Source organism: Micromys minutus (assembly GCF_963924665.1).
Source record: "Micromys minutus genome assembly, chromosome: 1".
In the NCBI taxonomy this organism is placed as follows: Eukaryota; Metazoa; Chordata; class Mammalia; order Rodentia; family Muridae; genus Micromys; species Micromys minutus.
In genome coordinates this window covers 57,271,233-57,292,769 of record NC_137969.1, presented here as the reverse complement: position 1 = coordinate 57,292,769, position 21,537 = coordinate 57,271,233, and the positions used below count along the sequence as shown (strand labels likewise).

Sequence of the window (21,537 nt, the reverse complement as noted above, 5' to 3'; positions counted from 1 at the left end):
ACATTGTTTACTTCACTTGAGTGAAATTATTTATCATGTCTTCTCCCACAGAAACCAAGACTGCTAGACTAACAAAGTAGAGACACCAAGCAGATTTCAGTAGCTTATTGCTAGGAGCTAACTGCATACATATTTGCCCCCTCCTAGTACAGGGACTCCAGGTGAGAGTTGCCACACCCAACCTTTAACATGGACACTGCCATTTTGTGCCTGTTGGATTCTAAAATAGTAAATCCCAGAAGTTAGCAAAGAGACTGTATGTAAGTTGGTGAATTAAAGTGCATTCCTTCACTGTCCCCAGGTATTGACATCTAGTTGACACTGGAACTGACTCTTCAGAAGGGTCATTTCACTGAACTGTAAGGACAACTGCTTCAGAGGGACGAGGCCAGAAAGACCAGTAAATTCCATGGGCACCCTGCTCTATTCAACTTCCTGAACAATGGTTGGCTTCGTAACTAGAGACTACAGCACACTTTAAGTCCACAGATGGCACTGATAGTGACCTGAGGTCACTGGGTTTGTCGCAGAGGGAAACGGCAGCTGAGAGTCACTGGCACATGCCTACAGCACCGACGGTGTTACCCAGCCATCTTGAGCTTATAAGGCAGGTTTGATGAGAGAGCTGTGACCCGTGGGCCTCCTGAGAAAATGACAATGGGGGGTACCTGATATACACTTCAGGACATAATAACCTGGGGCTGGTAAAATGCTCTTCCAAATTGCATATAATTTACATTGTGTGTAATTTAAGTAAATAGGCACTCATTTTTTTATGTTCATGGTACACTCATATTGCAAAAAAAAAAAAAAACTTAGCCTCTTGTTAGTTCTTTGTTCTCTCAAGATTTAGAGAACAAAATATGAAGCAAGTGGTGACCCTCAAAAGTAACACTTATCCCACCCTCCACCTGCAGAGGTCCTGGGTCATGCTTTGAACAATGCACACAGCATCTTAATTGTTCCTTGATTTGGGCAGAATTAATTCCAGCACATAAGAGAAGGTGGAAGAAGCATTTTTTCCATAAATCATAAGAAAATAAGCTCAGCTAAAGAGAACAGTGTGACATAGCCTCAGAACGGCATTGTTTAGATGTGAGCATCACCATTTGCTGACCCACAGCAGACTAAAGAAAGACTCTTTCTCAGGAGCCCTCTAAGAATGGACTGACAGAGATCAAATTTTTTTAAAAATGCAGTCAGACTCTGATTCTGATTCTCTCCCTCTCTCCCTCTTGCTCTCTGTCTCTATCTCTCTCTCTCTCTCTCTCTCTCTCTCTCTCTCTCTCTCTCTCTCTCTCTCTCTCTCTCTCTCTCTCTCTCTCTCTCTCCCTCCTTCCCTCTCCTTCCCCCCCACCCCTGAATCCTCCCTCATTTGACACTTTATTATTTGAGGCAGAGTCTCCTACTGAACACAGAGCTCACTAATTCAGCTAGACTGCCTGGCTGGCCTGTGACACCCACAGTCCCTCTGTCTCTGCATTCCCAGCACCAGCATTACATCTGGCTTTCCACATGGATAATAAAGACCAAGTTTGGGTTCTCTTGCTTGTGTAGCATCTTCTAGAGCCTTCTTTCCAGTCTCTGAATTCCCAATGGCCTATGAGTCCTGAGTCCTGTCTTTACTGCCTAAATCTCTAAATCCCCGGGGACTCCTCTAATCTTTCTTGTCGTGAATGTACAGCTGGGATGTAAAGAAAAGGCAAAAAAAAAAAAAAAAAAAAAAAAAAAAAAAAAAAGAAGAAGAAAAAGAAAAAAAGAAAAAAACTGAAAAACAAAACAAAAAAATGGAGCTGCTTTCAAGACAAAAGTAAAAGTAGACAACAGTGACAAGGGTCACGGCAGAGTAGTCATTAAAGGTCAACTGCAAGACAATCTCAGTTCCACGGTTAAGGTAAAGGTAAGCAAACTGTGTTCGCAGCCTTCACCTCCTCTCTCTAACACCAGCACCGCCTCTCTCTTGCTGAGCTTCAGCCAGAGAGGGGGAAAAGGAAGGAGGTGCCCCGTACCATGGCTCGTACAAAGCAGACTGCCTGCAAATCCTCCGGTGGTAAAGCACCCAGGGAACGAACAACTGACTACAAAAGCCGCTGGCAAGAGTGCGCCCTCTACTGGAGGGGTAAAGAGACCTCATCCTTACAGGTCTGGCACTGTGGCACTCCATGACATCAGACGCTATCAGAAGTCCCCTGAACTGATTCGCAAGCTCCCCTTTCAGCGTCTGGTGCGAGGAATTGCTCAGGACGTCAAAACAGACCTGCACTTCCAGAGCGCAGCTATGGTGGTTTGCAGGAGGCAAGTGAGGCCTGTCTGGTTGGCCTTTTTGAAGATACCAACCTGTGTTATCCGTGCCAGACGTGTAACAATTATGCCAAAACACATCCAGCTAGCACGGCGCTTACGCGGGGAACGTGCTTAAGAATCTACTATGAGGGGAGACATTTTATACTCAAAGCAATTTTTTCCCTCTTCTTCCTGTTCTCAGTAGTTCTGAATGTTAGATACTTTTCCCATGGGTTCAAAGGTACCTAAGTGTACGATTGTGAGTGGAACATAAAGGACAGATCAGATATTGGCAGCTTCTCCATGTTCATTTGTGTGTGAATTTTTAATATAAATGCAAGATGTAAAGCATTAATGCAAGCAAAAAGTTTCAGTGAACACATTTCAACAGTTCAACTTGATAACAGTTATAAATAAACCTGTTAAAATCTTCTGGACAACTCCGACATTTGGATTTTTTTTTTAATTGGTAAAGTGTTTTTATTATCCAGTAGATCCCATCCCACTAACTGCCCTGTTCTAACCGAGTCTTCCTACATGCAAGTCCATGTTTTTAATGTTGTCTGTCTCCTGTGCTGTTCCTGTGAGTTTGCTATTAAAATACATTAAGCTATTTTTTTTTAAGTAAAGGTACGCTTGGCTTTGGGGTCTATTTCAAAACCCAGGAGTCAATCTGCCATAGCAAGCTTTACTCCCTGGAGACATCTACCACCATGGCTCTGGGAAGCCAGCCTACATGTCGTATTTCCCTTTAGTTGATGTCAAAAGAGGACAACCCCACGATCACCAAGAGTCCATTATGTATGTCCAGTCTCGAGAGATGCTAGCAGGGCTGAGGGGAGCAAAGAGTGCTAAAAACAAAAGGAAAGCTCATCTCACAAGTAACCAGGCCTCCATGCTCCCACCAGCCGACTTAATTCTGTCATCCACACTGGAGAGGATGCTTCTAGCAGCCCTGGGTCAACATGCAGAACCTTCCGTTCCCACGGCAGACGACATTCGAAACAGGGGTGATGTATAATTAAGGCTTGTTGGGATTTTTATTTTCTTTCCACATGTGGCAATATTTATCTTCAAAGTCCCCTCTCTGGCTCCCAGGCTCCTTTATGAAGCAGCTGGTCTTGTGTGGCCTCCTTGTGACATGACTCGTGTGATTCGGTAGCTTATTTGTCCAGTGGTTGGGTGGAATTTGTAAACTGCATTCTATTGTTCTAGACAATTTTCTTTTTTAGAGAGAAGCCATGCTTTCTCCTGAGTTGATGACTGGGATTCAAATTAGGTTGAGCACTTGAGATATTTCTATCCCAACTTCCTCTGCTCGGTAGTGACATTAAACAAATCGAATTATTGCAATTAAACAGAGAGATGGCAATGGGGCCTGGAAAGAGGAGCGGACTGGGAAATTGAGATGTGATCGGGCTTCGTTTTTACGTAGGAGAGCTTGTTAACAAACACTCAGACCTAACTACTACAAGCTGCGAGCATCTTCTAATTAGTCCTGGCTGTTCTCAGGGAAAACAAAGTAAAATATGGAGTCTCTTAAAACAGGCTTCTTTGGCTAACTTTGTCCTGAACAGACATTAATAAATGCTCTCTCAGTTCTTTGTGACACTTTCCTTCAGTGATGAAATGTACTGTGTTGCCAGACCTGTTAAAACAAAACACAACTCTAAAAGCAATTATATTCTTGGGGTTTTTTTTTTTTAATTAAAAAGAAGTTCCTTGGGGCTGGAGAGATGGCTCAGTGGTTAAGAGCACTGACTGCTCTTCCAGAGGTCCTGAGTTCAGTTCCCAGCAACTACATAGTGACTCACAACCATCTGTAATGAGACTGATGCACTGGTGTGTCTAAAGACAAGAGACAGTGTACTCACATACATAAAATAAATATTAAAATTAAAAAAAACAAAGCAAAACAAAAACAACAACAAAAGAAGTTCCTTGTATGTTTTGCCGCCATTGTTGTTTTTCCAGAAATAATATTCTGACATGTGAATGGAACTTTCAAAAGGCTTTGGAAGAAAAAAAAAAAGAAAGAGTGAGAGAGAGAGAGTGAACTGATAAATCCAGAGTCTTATATGGGGCCTAAATTTTAGAATGCTCAGCAATGTGAGGGCTGGAACAAGGGCTTAGCAGTTAAGAGTGGGAAGGCCAACTTGGAGAGAAATATGAATATGGTAGAGTCAGCACATCTACCTTTTTCCAGACACTTTCTATTTTACTGTTATATAAATCGGTCACTGTTGCTAAACTTCATTCTCAGGGAAATTTTAAGCAACCACCTACAGCTCCAACAACAAGATGTTTGGACACTGGTCCAAACTTTGACCTAGACCTCTACTATAAGCACAGTGCTCCAGAGCAGCCAGGGACTCCACAATGCCACCAAGGCTCCAAACCCAGTCCTTGCTTCAGTCTGTTTCTTTCTTGGGTCCCCAGTAAAGACAATCCCCGGGGGTCTGTGTGCTGGGCATCAAACACCACTTCCTGCATCCAGGACTCTCAGCAGGGAATGCCCTTCTGCTGCTGTGTTCTGGTCTTTAATATTCAGGAGACCTCAGCTAGAGATAATCACATGTCCCTACTGGATCATAGGAGCCAGTCCTTCAGGGACTCTTCTGGCCTTTGATTGTAAAGCCTTTGCCTAAAGAAGTCATTTGTTCAGCTTCTAGGCTCCTCCTGCCCTCAATCAGAGGATCCCATCTCCTCCCACATGCTGCAGCCTCACTAGCCAGGGGTGAAGGGTCTCTTTCTGCTTATCGGAAAGTCTCCCACAGCTCTAACAGCTATGGGGTTGAATATTCTACTCTAGATCATCCACCTTCCCTTACTCCACATTAAAGGTGGGACTTGAGGAGCATCTGTGGTCACTTCTAGGTCAGTCCCTTCCTCACTCTCCCTGACTTCTCGCATAGGATCCAGGATTTGTAGTCTCAGTAGGAGCTCTACACTACTGGTTTAATCTGGTCTTCTTCCCCTATTGGGCCCCTAGCAAAACAAACAAACAAACAAACAACAAAACAAAAAACAAACAAATAAACAAACACACATACACAATACCCAGGAAGTCAACACCTGCATTTCTATCTTATTTCCCTGCTAAGTTGGAGGTCAATACTGAAGCTACCAGCCACATATCCCTCTCTTACTGCAGTCTCCCCGCAGGATCATCTATTTCCTATACTTGACAGCCAGGCTGCCTCTGAAGCTGCCTGCTGATATCTCATCCCTGACCTCCGATGGAGACAGGCCACTATACTGAAACCCCCTCTGCGAACACCACCTCACCTCACGAAGCTTTATCTCGGTGTCTCGTTCTCCACATCAGGGAAAACTTCTCTGTCCTTTCCACACTCATCATCACATCTCGCTGACTACACCAAGTGTAACTGAAATCCCTTCCCAGGAGGAGATGAAAAAAACATGGACCCTTCCTTATTTGGTCCCAACCAAAAGTCGATTCAATCCACCTTCATTCTGGGAAATCAGTGAATTACCGGTTTTTTGGCTTTTTTTTTTTTTTCTTTTTTTTTTAAACAGAGCACAGGCAAGAAAGAGGTGATGGGCTGGAATCATGGGTGCTTTCTCTAAAAAGACCACACTGAGAAGTCTTTACCCAGCATAGACAGGCCTCCCCTCCCTGGCCTATATACTGTAGTCTCTCCCAGAGGTCATGTGCAATTAGCAAAGAGGTGCACACACAAGTAACATGGAGGGCTGAGTGGTTGGTTGGCTCAGAAAATATTCCTGTACAGCAACTGCAAACCAAGGTTTGACTCTCAGACTATGTAGTCGGGCAAATAGATCTTATCAGTAACCCCACATGTAGTCTGAATCTTGAGGTGACACACATTTGTAAGTTCACAGGAACTTAAGGGTCTAATCCCAAACCTTGCCCAATGTCCTGAATGTTTTTGTTTAAGCCACTGTTCTGCATGAACTGTTGGAACTGTTCCCATCCACCCAGCTGAGAGGCTGTTACTCATGCGATCATTGCCCGTTGGCATGGAACACAAACAAGTAGATGGGAAATGTCTTGACGGTCATGCCATCTGAGTCACGACAGGATACCGTGAGATTCCCGACCTCTCACAGGGTACTCGGTCCAGAGCCACCCGTATTTTCCAGATCCAGCCATTGCTCTCCTCTAAGATTGGATCTCAGCCATAGCCTGTCATGCCTTGTTCTCTGGGCCACACGATTTGCTTTAGAAGGATCTAGATTATTGCCAACCAACATCAGATGAAAGGCATTCTGTTCACTACCCCTATATTCCTGATTGATTTCTATCTCTTAAAAAAAAGACTTTTTACCTTAACTTGTCTCTAAATCTATCAGAAAAGCTTGCCCATCATCAGACTTCGGTGAATGATGGCTCATTGACATGGAATATACTGAGTGATTATGCATTAAGTACATAGCACTAGGTCATATACAATTAATCTTGTAAAAATGAAGGGTGAATATTAAAGGTTCAGATCCAGCTCATGGAATAAACCTCACAAGCAAATTCAAAAGAGCAATACCCTGTAGTGTATGGCTTAATGATATGTACAAGGAGAGGTTTGAGGAGGGAAGAAACAAAGTCAGGGAGAGTTTCATAGAATCAGTGGGTTAGAAGGAAACCCATGTATGTTCCACCTTGGGTAAAGGTGTGATCTCTCTTCCAGCATTATGGATGGAGCTGTCAGTTTGTGAGAAGAGTTTTTTTGCTTCACACAGCGAGATGTCTAGTAGCACCTCACTAAGTCAGGAGACCAAATAAAACCCATCCTCTGGAGAACAATCAGGTAAAGATGATGTCACCTGAGTGAATTTTTCATCTCAACCTTAGAGAGGAATCATCTACACTGAGAGAAGCCAGACAGCCAAGGGTCAGGATGGTGGAAGCAATGAGCAGACAAGAGTGAGGAGCTGTCTGGGGATATCTAAGAAATGGGTGGGCCTGGGGCTGATGGAACCCAACTTGTAATTGTAGCATTTGGGTTGAGGTCTTGAAAGTGATTAAAATCTTTAAAGTTCAAAGTTTTTCTAAAGTAGACCTTTTGAAATTGTTGCAAATGCAGAGAACAGAGTGCTGCATAGGACTAATTATCACGGAGACACATAAAGCCTTTTAAAGACATCCAAAGGCCCTATAGGAGGAATTCGAACTACTTCCTTCTTTACTCTGCTAGATTTTTGCCTATGAAGCGGAAAGCTAACCGGAGTGCCAGGAATATATTGCTAGATGGTACATTTCAAAACAGCAATGTTTTCACAATTCATCATAAAATCTCTCTCCACAGAGCTTTTTTTCCCAGCATGGCTTCATGTTGGTGGAATTCCGGTCAAGATCATTCATGGCCTCTGGTTTTCCCCAAGTGCCTAGTGGAGCAGGTCAGCTTAGACACTGAGCTCTAAGCCTTACAGGGAGAAACTGTTGCTTTTAAATACTTTGTCACTCCCTCTGCTTATGACTCTGGAGGCAGGGACAGAGAAAAGACTCACTAGCAAAGGCTAACAGTATAGTACCCCATCTGTGTGCACAAAGGGACAATGTCAGCAGGTTCCCTGTCTCCCAGATTCATTTCATGGTTCTGAGAGGCCTGAGCAGCCCAGTGAGTCACTCAGAAACATATCCTTTAAAAACAAAGAAAGGTAATAGAACCCTACTTGACCTCCCCACATTGTTCAGTGTAAGCTGTTTCCTGGTTTTGCTTGTTTTCAGGTCTCCAGGCAGACAGGTACAGAGAAGTCAGTCAAGGTCATCCATTATGAAGGAATTCCAGGGGCTGAAAACTGGACAGTGGGCTATCTCTGGTTAGTCCTGCTGAGTTAATTTATTCTTTCTCTCTCCTCTTCCTTCCTTCCTTCCTTTCTTTCCTTCATTCCTCCCCACCCCCTCTCTTTTCTTGCCTGGCCTCCAGCACCAGAGAAGCAAGCAGCAAGACAGAAACACTGCTGATTCAGAAAGTCTAGGAGCCAGATACTCTGTTGGAAAGAAAGGGATAAAGGGGACCTGACAGTTGGGCAGCTGGTAGGACTCTGGTCTTCTATCTTTTCTTATGTAAGAAACAAATATCAGAATCTCCCCCAAGTTCCAAAAAAAAAAAAAGTAAATAAAATTAGAAGTTTATAGCAGCATCTCAAAAAGAGTTCATTTTCTTGCGATTTTTGGAATGTTGTTTTACTCTCCAATTTGAAATGCCACAAGGGAAAGGATTCTTGAGAAATTTCTCCTTCCCTCTACTGTGGACAAAACCATTCTGATGCATGGAACCTGTGAAGCTATTGGTGAATATTAAGGATCTTGATGCATGGATTCTTTGAAGTTACTGATTAATATTAAAGATGGTTTTACTCTTTTTTTTTTTTTAATGTATTGGCTTGAAAAATAAACAAGTAATGCACTTTCAATGAGGCCTATACCTGACTTGTGCCAAGACTTATTCTTAGACTGATATATAAAGAATTCACTTGCCACACCCTTCAGGATTAAGGAGCATTGACCTTTGGAACATGGTCTTTATGTGCATGTCAGAGTATTTTTAAGAATGGGAAAATCCAGGATACGGATAAACAACAACCAGTTCCAAATGAAAGTTATTTTTAGACCTGAGATTCCAAAGTATATAAAGCCACAGATATCAGAATGGTTCTCACCCTAGTAATGGGTCTTCCTGTTCCTTCTATATACTTTTCATTCTTTTTAGCACGAACTCACACTCTTGGGAAACACACACACACACACACTCACACATTCACAATTTTTAGATTTTTGTTTTTTGGAGACACAGTCTATATAGCCCAAGATAGCCTCAAACACTTGTGAGTGAGTGTGTGTGTGTGTGTGTGTGTGTGTGTTCATTTGGGATGAAATGTAGAGATACGTGTAAATATGTTCTTATGGAGACTTATGATTTTTTTCTTGAGACAGGGTCTTTCACTAAATCTAGAGTTCACTAGCCAGAACCCAAACCAGCCTAACAATACCCTGGGGCCATGATGGTTCCCATTTTTTATCGCCCATTTAGGTGGCAACTATGTCTCATCGCATTGGTGGTAGGTTGACTCCACAGTCCAATCTAATTTGCTAGCCAAAGGAAAGAGGTAGGTAGGTGTGTGTGTGTGTGTGTGTGTGTGTGTGTGTGTGTGTGTGTGTGTGTGTTAGGGAGATATTCAAGAAACATAAGTCCTTGTCTTACTAGCTACCTTTGATAAACAACTACACAGAAAACCAGAAGTGCTTCCTGCATCACTGTACCTGGAGCTGGGGATGATGACTCAAGTTTGCATGCTCCACATCTCGTCGACTAGTTACTTCTCCAGACCAGATCCTCTTGCCTCAGCCTCCCAAGTGCTAGGATTACCAGCATGCACTAACACACCTGGCTGTTATCTATTTATATTAGTAACCCAGTTCACAATGAAGAATAAAATTATACAGGTTTTCTTCTGATGAAAGCCCAGAATTTGTGAGGCTTTTTCACAAACCTCTTAACTATTTGGGGGTAGTTGCAAACTCTCCTACAAGCATTCAAATGTGTCTACTTCTTCCAACAGGATTTGGGCTCTCAAGGGCAGATGCTCTCTTTCCTGGTGTCATTATCAATGTCCAGTCTCTGAAAGTTTGTCAGATAGACCATTGAACAGAGTGTCATCTTCTTGCATGGTACTGCATATGAAATCTATAATGGAAAAGAAAGTACCGCCACTTGAAAGTTTCTCTCACTTGTTGTGATCCAGGGCTCTCCGCAAAGGAGCCCTTGTGTATTCCCATGAGTCCATCTAAGGACTAAGATGCTCAGACACAGGAGCACTGTGTAACAGGTCTCCCACATCACACCAAGACAGGAGGACATCTGCTATCCCTAAAGCGCTAATGAACTCTAAAGATAGCATGAACTCTCAGCTCACTCTAGAAAGAACAGTGGCTGTATAGTTCTGGCCCTTGGAAGAAACCAATTTCCCTAGCTTCTTCTATCCAAATCATGTGAGCATAATTACATTCCAGAAACTGCCTCCTACTCATTAGAAAAGTCTTAGTTAATTAATTAAAAATCAAGTATTTTGTTCGAAGTAATCCAGTAGAAAGAAACAGAGTGTAAGGAGAGATATGGGTCAGATAGCTGGGTAGAGCAGGGAGAGGCTTCTGTTCTGTTCTCCTTACTTCAGTATATGTTTGAAATTTTCCATAATGATAATAAATTTCAAAACTCTTTATGGAATAATTCAGTTATTTTGAGTTTTAAGTCTTCAAATGTTCTCTTTCAAACAGGAACACTATCTTTTTAAGATACTGCCCTTCTGTGTATTTATTTTAAGTTAGCAGACAAAGTAATAGATTTTACTGTGGCATTTTTATGCATAAATGCTGCTATACTTGTCTTACTCCATCCCCTCCCAGATGGCTTCCCTCCAGCTCCCCAGCGAGCTTTCTGCTTTCATGGTCCATGTATTCCATGACTCTCGGTTTTCTGAACTGGGAACGGTGGGGTACACCTGTAATTCTTGCAGTGTAGGCACCGAGGGTGTGGGTGAAGGAGGTTGGAGTCTAAACTAGTCAGCAATACACTGAGAGACCTGACAACAGCAACAACAACAACCAAACACACATCTCCCTAGTTGAATTCACTCTGGGAAAACATTCTTGTCACAGTAACAAAAAAATTTGGGGACACTGAAGGATATCATAAACAATAAGATCCTCAGAGATGCAAATGTTAGCTTTGCCAATCACAGTCAGAGAGTTTGTAGAGAACATTATTGAGTCGGCCTTCTTATCTGTGACCAGAGAAAGCAATGGCCACTGTATTGCTCAGCTGTGGAAGGTAAAGAAGCTAACATGGAGAAAAATGATCTTATACTGTAGGTGCTTAGCAACAAAGCTGATGCTTATTTTTTTCACAAAACCACCCACAGGATAAAAAATCTTGGACTATATAAAGCACCTTTCATATCCCCTTCCCTACCAAAAATAAACAAACAGAAAGTAAGTAAAACAGGCATCTCTTAGACATGAACTCATCCTCCACTCGTTAGGAGCCATGTGTATGAGTTGGAAGGTTACACTACAGACTGATATGTGGCCATTGCTCTAAAATTCTGTAGCATGGTTTTAGACAGATGTAAATTTGTGTGGCCCCTTGGGGAAGAGCTAAAATAATACTTAAGCAGAAGTCTTGGTGTTCTGGGAGGATACTGAGCTCTGCTGTGAAGGGGCTGGTGAGTAGTTAATCAAGCACTCAATTAGGCCATCCTACTGACAAGGAAGCCTTTCTTCACAAGCCTTCCAGGGTTCTCACGTAGACCCCTGCATCCTTTGTCCATCTCCTAGCTAACAAATGGAAAGCCACCAACACATATCATTCGCAGCGGAAGAACAAACAGCCCCCGGCTTGCCCACTTATTTCAAAACAGTGCATCTGAACTGCTAATAAACAGAGAGAAAGGCTTCAGTGAGAGGCAGAGCCGAGACCAGGGAGAGTCCAGATGAAGGGCTGGGGGGTGGGAGAAAGTGGCAAGGGGGGAGCCCTGTCACGCCCCCCTTGAACTTTAGGAGACCCTTGCAGTTTCTGCCTAGGTTCAGGGAACAAAGAAGGCTTGGGAACTGACCGAGAGATTTGGCTGGCAGGAGAAAGCAAGGATAAGGAGAGGCTCCAAGTCACTGGCTCTGCCTCTTTTCTATTGGCACTATAAATACCGTTCTGAAATGTTACGGTAACTTAAGGAGTCTCTTTTAGGAAGCATTTGGTAGTGAGTCATCAGATTGCTATGTGTGCACCCTGCTGTGACTCGGCAGAGCTCTGCCTCTGGCCCTCAGGATGTCTGTTTTAGACTCCTCCTCCTCCTATGACCAAGAACTTTTACCTTTTGTACACGGGTCATCTCTGCTGCCCTGGCATCCCAAGTTGCTCTTCTGCCACGCTCTCTGTAGACTTCTAGGAGAGAAAGAGCCACAAACCCAGACTTCAGAAAGACAAAGCTGAAACTAAAAGCAATGTCTGAACTGTTTCAGGGAGCAAGACCTCTTTTATGCCAGGAAAATGAATTGGGCCCAAGCCTCATTACAAAGAAACGAGGAACTGCATCTTATTCCCAAATATGCTGGGTTCGTGCTAGTGTATATTAGTAACTAGTTTACTAATCACACATATCTATTACATGGGCATATGCAGAAACAGTAATACAGAAACATGACTGCTACTTTTCACAGACATGGAGGTGTGGCCTGCCGTGTCTCATCTGGTGTCACCTCTATACTTGTTGTGGTCAAGCTGCCATGCTGACCACCTACCTAAGTGCCCCACACTCTAAACTGGGAGTCTTCCCTTAAGAAAGTCATGGGGCCAATAGTGACCACTAGGGTTCTAAACTGCAGACACAGGCTAGCACCCTAATGACCTGACAAAGGAAGGGTCTTTGATTTATATTTAACCCTGCCAACCCCTGTGCATTGCTTATTGATTTTAGGTTGTTATTTTTTAGAGAAAATGAGCTATTATATATTAGTAACACATGTCTACTGCACAGAGACATGAAGAAACAGTAATGCAGAAGTATGGTTGCTACTTTTCCACAGACATGAAGATATGGCCTGCTATTTTTGGTATATCTTTGTATACTGCATGAAGGCACAGAGCCAAGGACCATTGCCTACTTTTTTGTGTGTTCTTAGCTTCCCCTAAGACCTGTGTGACTTACGCCAATTGAATCATAAATATCCTTGGTTTGGTTTAAGACAGAATCTATATGTAGACACACCTGGCCTGGAACTCACTCTAACTCACACTGACCTTGACTTTACAGGACTCTTCCTACTCCAGTGTCTTCGTTTGCTTCTCTGTTGTTGTGAGAAACACCATGACCCAAAACAACTTGGAGAGAAACCATTTAGTTCATCTTTTACTTCTGGACCACAGATCATCCCTGAGAAGTCAGGCCAGGGAGCTCAAGGCAGGAACCAAAGAAGCAGGAACTGAAGCAGAGCCATAGAGAAACACTGCCCACTGGCTTGTTTCCCATAGCTTGTTCAACCTGCTTTCTGATACAGCCAGGACCACCTGCCCAGGGGTGGCACTGCCCACAGTGAGCTGGCTTTCTCGTGTCAATCATTCATAAAGAAAATGCCCTACAGACTTGTCTCTTGACCAACTGATGGAAGCAATTATGTTTTCCTCTACCCAGATGGTTCTAGTTTGTATCAGCTTGTCAAAAGCTGTAGCGAGTCAGCTCAGAAATTTTATGTTCCTCACTAAGTTCTATGTAACTGGTTCTCTCTGGTAGAAGCAGCCATGGAGAGCTAGCTGATCCATTAGCCACGAGCTATATGTGGTGGCAGGGAACAAGCAGTGTAGACATGTGAGTTGCAATAGAGAGTATACAGCAGGTCTTGAAGGGACAGGAGAGAAATACAGAGGATCAGAAAATTGAGTAGAAACATGTAGCAGTGGGGGATGGGGAACTGAGATAGCCACTAGAAAGTCCCAGACTCCAGGAAAGTAAAAGGGTCCCAGGACCCAACGGTGATGACTTTAGCCAAAATACCCAACAAAGGGGAGATACAACCCTGTAGAGACTATGTCCAGTAGATAGCCAAGGCCCCAGTTGAAGGATGGGGACACCCACACATCTCAAAAATTTCAACCCAGAAATGTTCCTGTCCAAAGGAAAGACAGGAACAACAATAAGAAAAAATGGAACAGAAACTGAAGGAAAGGCCATCCAGAAACTGCCCCACCTAGGAATCCATTCCATCTGCAGATACTAACCCCTACACTATTACTATCAAGAAGTGCTTGTCGACAGGAGCCTGGTATGGCTGTTCCCTGAGAGGTTTTACTAGCACCTGACCAACACAGATGCAGATACTCACAGCCAATCATCTGACTGAGCCCGGAGACCCTATGGAAGAGCTAAAGGAGATTGCAACCCCATAGGGAGAACCATATCAGCTAACTGGACCACCCAGAGCTCCCAGAGACTAACCCACCATTCAAAGAATATATAAGGAGGAACACTTGGCTTCAGCTGCATATGTAGCAGAGGATGGCCTTATCTTACATCAGTGGGAGGGGAATCTCTCAGCGATGTAGAGGCTTGATGCCCCAGCATAGGGGGGTGCTAGAGCAGTGAAGTGGTGGTGGGCAAGGGAGTGGAGAAACACCCTCATAGAGGCAAAGGGAAGGGGGGAGAAGGGGGTGGGAGTGGAGTTCGTGGAGAGGTAACCGGGAAGGGGAATATTATTTGAAATGTAAACAAATAAAATGATTAGTAAAAAAAAAGAAAGAAAGAAAGAAAGAAAGAAAGAAAGAAAGAAAGAAAGAAGGATAGGACTCTTAAACAAGTTTAAGATTTTTCAATAATTAACCTATCTGTGTGTGGGGGGGGTTAATATATATATATATATATTAACATATATATAAACCTACATATATATGTAACCTACACACACATATATATATTCTATTTTAAAGTGATCATTCTTTTGATATGCCATATCTAAATTTCATTTCATTCATTTCATTGCCTTCTTTAAATACAGATGTTAGAATGTTTGAAGCATGTTGCAAGCATCTTATAGAATCTGAGAGCTGAATCTGTGGAGCACATCAGGTTTGGGTGTGTGTTGTGGTTTTGTTTTTTGCATGGGATTTGGGGATTTAAACTCAGGTCCTTTGTGTGTTCAGTGAGCACTGAGTGAGCCATCTCTTCAGCCCAGGATCGCTGACTTTCATAACTACTTTATTCCCTAAAAGATGAGCCTGGAAAAGAAGGCCAGGAGATGAACAGGTATAGTCAAATTGTTGAGGGGAGTATAGAAAGAAGCATTGTGGACGTGTAAAAGGGATTATGAATAAGTACAATTGGAGCCAGACTTTTTATTAACAATCATCTAATTTGGAACCTTACAACAGTATTGATTTTCCTTTCTTTTTTTAAAAATTTTGGTCTATGCCTTGCCTACACTCCAAAAGACAATTTTTCAGTGAAAGAAAGTAACACAACAGGGCCTCAGAGACAGCAGAGGAGGAGGGAGAAGAAATTCTATTTGCTTTTGTTTTCTTTCTTTCTTTTTTCTGTTGGCTGATGAGATCAGGTTTCTCTGTGTAACAGAGCCTTGGTTGTCCTGGACTTAACCTGTATACCAGGCTGTCCTTGAACTTACAGAGATCGACCTGCCTTTATCTCCTCAGTGCTGGGACTCATGAGCCACTATGTGCACAAATTAATCTTTTGTTTTCTTTCTTTTTTTCTTCCAAAAAGGATGAGGAAGAGGAGAAAGATGAGGATGAGGAAGAAGATGATGAAGAATAAGTTGGTTCTAGCTAGCAGGTTTTTTTTTTCTTGTTTATAAAGCATTTAACTCCCCTGTAAACAACTCACTCCTTTTAAAGAAAAAAATTGAAATGCAAGGCTGTGTAAGATTTGTTTTTAAGCTGCACAGTGTCTTTTTGTATAGTTAACACAATACTGAATGTGTCTTTAGATAGCCCTGTCCTGGTGGTGTTTTCAATAGCCACTAACCTTTGCCTGGCACAGTCTGGGGGCTGTAAATTGGCATGAAAATTTAAAGCAGGTTCTTTTTGGTGCACAGCAAAAATTAGCTATGTACGGGGAGAGTAGTTTGGTTAGGTTTTGTTTGTTTGTTTGTTTGTTTGTTTTGTTTTTCTGTTTTTTTTCTTTTGGCTTTCTTTTTGTTTTTTTAATCTTGTCTCTGATGCGGCTTATACGAAGATAATTGTTGTTCTGTTAACTGAATACCACTCTGTAATTGCAAAAAAAAAAAAAAAAAAAATGCAGCTGTATTGTTGGCATTCTGAATGCTTCTAAGTAAATGCAATTATTATTATTTTTTAATTCTATTTGGTCATGGAGACTCAGGACCTGATCAGGGCTACTGTAAAATTCAGCCCTGAGGAGGACAAGATAATCTACGGGCCGCACTCCCCTAATCTCATTAATGAAATGAGGGAAAAATGACTTGTCAGTTGACTGTAAGAGGAATTACTGTACAGTCTTTTGTATATGAGACCAGAGAGAACGTGCAGAGGCTGCATTTTATATTGTGTCTGAAACACAGATGCTCTACTCATAAACATTTCTCATGGCTTCTTCATGTTGCCCATGAAAAATAGTATTTGCTTTTAAATTTGAATATGTTTAAAAATAAACAATTCAAGACTGTCCTGCCTCAATCTCCCACGTACTAAGGTGACGGGGTGTGTGGCACCTTTCCTGTCCATGACATACGTTTTTAACTGATTCCTCTTTCAGTGTCCCCATGCTCTGCAGGGACAGCTTCAATGTACCACAGTCATATTGCCCCGCTACTGCCAATCACATTGAGATGCAATCCAGAGCATCCGACAAGCCACTACTCATGGGATAGAGGTTAGGCAAAAGGAACGGCTAAGACAGTAGAAGAGCCCAGTCACTCCTGAACCCCTAGTAATGCCTCCGGTGGATTCCTTTGGTAAAGTTTTCCTCTGTGAGTTTCTTTCAACACTTGACCTGTAGCCCAAGGAATGTGTGAGCTCTAATTGCCTGTGTGGATTGGCACAAGTCATGCCTCAAAACTGGAATGTTGTCACATATAGCATAGTCTTTCAGAGGGATAAATGTGGAATTCCTTAGAAGCAATGGTGCTCTATCTGGTGGTAAAGGGCTGAGGACCTAGACAGAACCTAATGACTATATTCTCAATGTGCCCAGGTTTCTGTGGCTTTCAGGATGCTGCTGTCTTATCCTAGAAGAACAGGTGCTTTTCCTGACTCCATGGTCATCACACAATGACAACTGCTCGCTGCAGAATTCTCCCAGCCAGGTGGCTTTCTAAGAGAAGGGGGTTTGAGAGTTGCAAGGACAAATGAGGGGTCTGAGGACCTAGAATCCCTTTATGTGAGACTCGTTATAGAAGAACAACTTAGGCAAATATTGTCTGAGGACAAGGTGATATCTGTCAAGAAGACCTCCTTGTAACAAGGTGCAGAATATATGAGATTTGTCTTTAGGGGACGACCCACTTATAAGAATAATGCCATGAGGTTGGTATCTAAGGAAAAGAAAAAAACACTGGCATTTTTGAGCACCTACTTTGTGCCGTGCATTGTAAACCTAACATTAATTTCTTGTATGCTCATCGAAGGTCTGTTTTCTTTGGTGACAGACCATGGCTCACTGGTTCTGGTGGGCAAGCTAAGCAATAAATACAGAGCTCTTCAGATGGATCAGTCCTTTCCTTCCTTCACTGCCATCCTCACCAGACAGCTAGACACAGGTAAAAGAACACACATTTGTACCAAACACTACAGCAAAGAAGCTCAGAGATCATTTTATATGTCATAGATTCAGATATCTTTCTAACTTTTACAGAAATAATCCTCATTTAAGATACACAGTCAAACACCAACATATTGCAAAACAAAAAATCCTATAATATTATCTGGGGATCCTAAGCTTATCGATGAATCTGTTTAATTTTGGAGGTAAAATTAGCCAGGTTTTGAGACTGAGCTAACTAATCACAAAACCAGAACTTTCCATCAGCTGGGGAGGGGCAGTTGTTAACTGCCCCCGGGGGAAGGAAGGTCTCTTCACGAGAAGCTAGCACGAGAATTCCCATACCAAACAAAGGCCCACAGGAAGTGTCTAGTTGTGATGATGACTCCCAGACGGCCCCGCTCGTCAAACCTCCATTCCAATCTGTTTCTGGCGCCATCATGTGAAGAAATAAATTGTTTTTGTCCTAGGGTACATCTTTTTGGGGAAATAGCAGACCGTGAGCTTCTAAACATCTTGTGATTGATAGTTGACATTTTCCCCAAGAGATTGGGCCAGGCTCCCATTAGGGAATGGGATGGAGACAAAAGGACATCCTTTAGAGACCTGCAACTTTGCAATGGAGGGCTAGGCAAGCATACAAGCATCTCCCACTTTAAAAATTAAGCCAAGAGGACTAGAGTTCTTGGCCAAATGAGCAAAAGACTCCTGGTAGGAGGAATTATGAACATCCATCTTCTGCTTGAAAGTCTTGAGAGTCTTTCAAATACTTGTAGTCATGGAGAATCTTCTCTCACTCAAATGATCCCATTTTGTGAGTATGTTTTGTGGCACTGGACTGCATAATATTTTCTTGGAATGTATATGTGTATACATATGTGTATACATATATACATATACATATACATATACATATACACATACACATTACATACACACATACATATACATTTACCATTATTGTAAGTTCTCCTTCCCATTTTTTCAAATTATCTCCAAAAGACTGGGATAGACTGGAGAAGCTGTCAGTCTAAAGCCCAAAGCCATCCTAAGAACTACCAACTACTGTGAACCCTGGTCTGAGATCTGAGATCACTCGTGGGAACATAAACCTGAGACAGGCAGTGAGGATTGTATGCTTTCCATAGCTGTAGATGTTTTCAGGAGATTGGGTAACAGTGAAGTGTAATTAGCCCTGGCGTCTACTTATTGCTAGCAGAACTATCTGGTCATTGGGAGGTTGGTAAAGCCCATTTTTTAATGCAGAAATACCATTCCATGAGCTTCCTTGGAAATAATTGCTCATGCTCCTCAGCAGCTCTGAGTTCCACTGACAGAGGCAATTGCATATGCTGTTGTTCTAACCCACAGAGCTACAGAATACTCACTTGTTTGGAAATGGACGTGTTGCTCATAGGACTGGAGGGATGGCTCAGCAGAAAAGATGCTTGCCGTCAACCTTGACAGCCTGAGTTCAATCCCAGGGATCCACATAGTAGAAGTGATCTACTTGCCACAAGTTGTCCTTTGCCTACACACACCAGAAGGGGGGGGGGGATCACAACAACAGAACAAAACTATCTACAACAATAATTATTCTTTGTAATTATTGCCTTTTGCAGTTCCAAGTACTGACTAGGCTTTGGTAGCTGGTTTCTGCCAGAGGCGCTTTGAGTAGTTAGAGAAAGTCAGTGGGCATAGTGGAAGCATGTGAAACCTTCCTCATGTACTGATTCAGGGTTGAAGTGACCGTCAGCTTGGACCTTAGTTGGGCATGCTGGCTTGAGTCATAAAACATGCTTTCTTCACATGGCTTGAACTTCCTACAGCACAAGGGCCAGTTTCCTTAAATGAGCATCTCAAGAAAAGCAGATGACAACTTTATGACTACCTTTCATGGCCTGACCCTAGTACGTAGGAGCATGGCTTCCATCCTTGTATCAAGTGGGCTCCATACATAACGAGAGGAGTGTCAACCTTATGTAAAGTGAGTAGACAGGGGGAGCTTGACACATCGGCCAACTTTGGAAATCGTGAGTCCAAGGTCTTCCCTGAAGCTACAGGAAGTTGTCCTCCTCCTAGATATTACACTTAACCCCTCTCTTATGACCCTCCCCCCTTTTACACTATAGACTTCAGAATAATCAGCTGGTGCCACCTAAATTGATGGAGGTACATATGAGGTACAGGAGAAATCCCCACATATACATCTCCCCTGAGCAGTGTTTCTGACATGGAGACCAAGGGGGCGTACCCTGCTGGGACATAAAGATGTGTTTTCTTTCTGAAAATGAACTGAAATGCTACAAATGAATGGGGGGGGGGAATAATTTAGAGGAGCGAATGATCCCAGCATGCAAAGTCGGAGGTTTTTGTCACTGCAGGGAGGGTGGTCAGAACAGAACAGCTCACCACCTCACTCAGTGCTTCTCTTTACTGACATCATTGAGGCACCGGTTGCAAAATGACCTTACGGCCAGTGCTGTGCCTCCCATCGATCTAACTAATGCATTTTTAATATATTTCATGTTTGTTTATTCATCTATGTATTTATTTACCTATCTGTTTATTTGCTTATTTTTATATAAATAGGTATTCTGTCTGCATGGAATTTTGTGTACCACATGTTTACAGTACTCATGGGGGCTTCTGAAGAAGCTATCAAAACCCCTGAACTGGAATTAGTAGTTGTGAGCCACCACTAAGCTGCTGGGAATCTACTCTGGGTCCTGTGTGAAGAGTAGCCTGTGCTCTGACCCACTGAACCATCTCTCTAGCCACACCCCTCTCTAGCCACACCCCTCTCTAGCCACACCCCTCTCTAGCCACACCCCTATTTAACCACACCCCTTTCTAGCCACACCCCTCTCTAGCCACACCCCTCCAACAGGACTAGGGACCTATATAAAATAAGCAAGTGTCCAGAGTTGGAAGCACAGAGTAAGCACACTCATTTTTCTCTGAGGTAGAAGAATGTGGCACTTCCTTAACCCAGGACATCAGGGCAGAGACAGAACTGGAACCATTTCTGCAAGCATTTCTCTTCCAGAGTCCTCCTGGAAACAGTGGTGCAGCAGGGTTCTGCCATGACTCTCCTGTTTGACAGTGAGTCTCATTCTTGTGCCTTTCTACATTAGTTCTCCTGCTTTTTTCCTGGTTTTGCTTGCTTGCTGTTTGAGACAGTGTCCCACTAAGCAGTTGAGACCGGCATGGAACTCACTATGTGTACCAGGCTGGTTTTGAACCTCTGGTAATATAATCTGCAACGCCCTTCTGAATGCTGGGGTTACAGGCATACATATCCCTACTCCAAATATACATCAGTCTTCTTCATTCAAGATGCTGATCACATAGTAGGTTCTCAGAGTCTCTTCTCCCTTTGTTGGTCCCCCCACTTGTCTCTTCCACCCTTCTGCTCCCATCCTGTTTGGAGACCTTCTTTTGTCTCATTAGTCCAGGTTCCAGAAAGGAAGTTGAATAAGTTGCTATCAATTTTAGAATCCTGGGGTAGTAATTATTTCTTATTCTGTACCCCTAAGGACGTCAAACATATCCACACATATACATATATGGACATACACATTTGTATATATTCATAATTATGCATGTGCATGCATAGGTACATAAGTGTGTATGTTTTCTATACTTCATATAGTAATGAAGATGTCTTCACTACTTAATATCTCCATAATAGACTGTCAGATCTATAACAAGAAAATCAATTCGAGAGGTTACTGGGCCTCCTTAAAGCTTAAGGCATCCCTACCAGCTTCTTTTGTGTGTTCTCTTTAAGAACCTGAAAGCAACCTAAGGTTCCATCAAACACCAGGCTCTGAGTGAGGGGAAGACACACTCACACATGGCAATGGGAAACTTGATCCAGCACTGGCATTTGGTTGAACGTTCTGCTCAGTTTTCTGTACTGTTTAATTTTGTTTCAAATGAAGAAACTCGTGTTCCACCCATACTTGAGCTCCAGCCAAGCTGCAT

At 42.7% G+C, this 21,537-nt stretch overlaps 1 pseudogene across 1 annotated transcript; it reads left to right on the top strand.

The window, feature by feature from the left end:
* Nucleotides 1–1,819: 1,819 nt before the first annotated feature.
* On the top strand, nt 1,820–2,419 carry LOC308426471 (histone H3.3A-like; annotated as a pseudogene). Its single transcript has one exon. The product of its transcript is annotated as a histone H3.3A-like (transcript).
* Nucleotides 2,420–21,537: the final 19,118 nt, after the last annotated feature.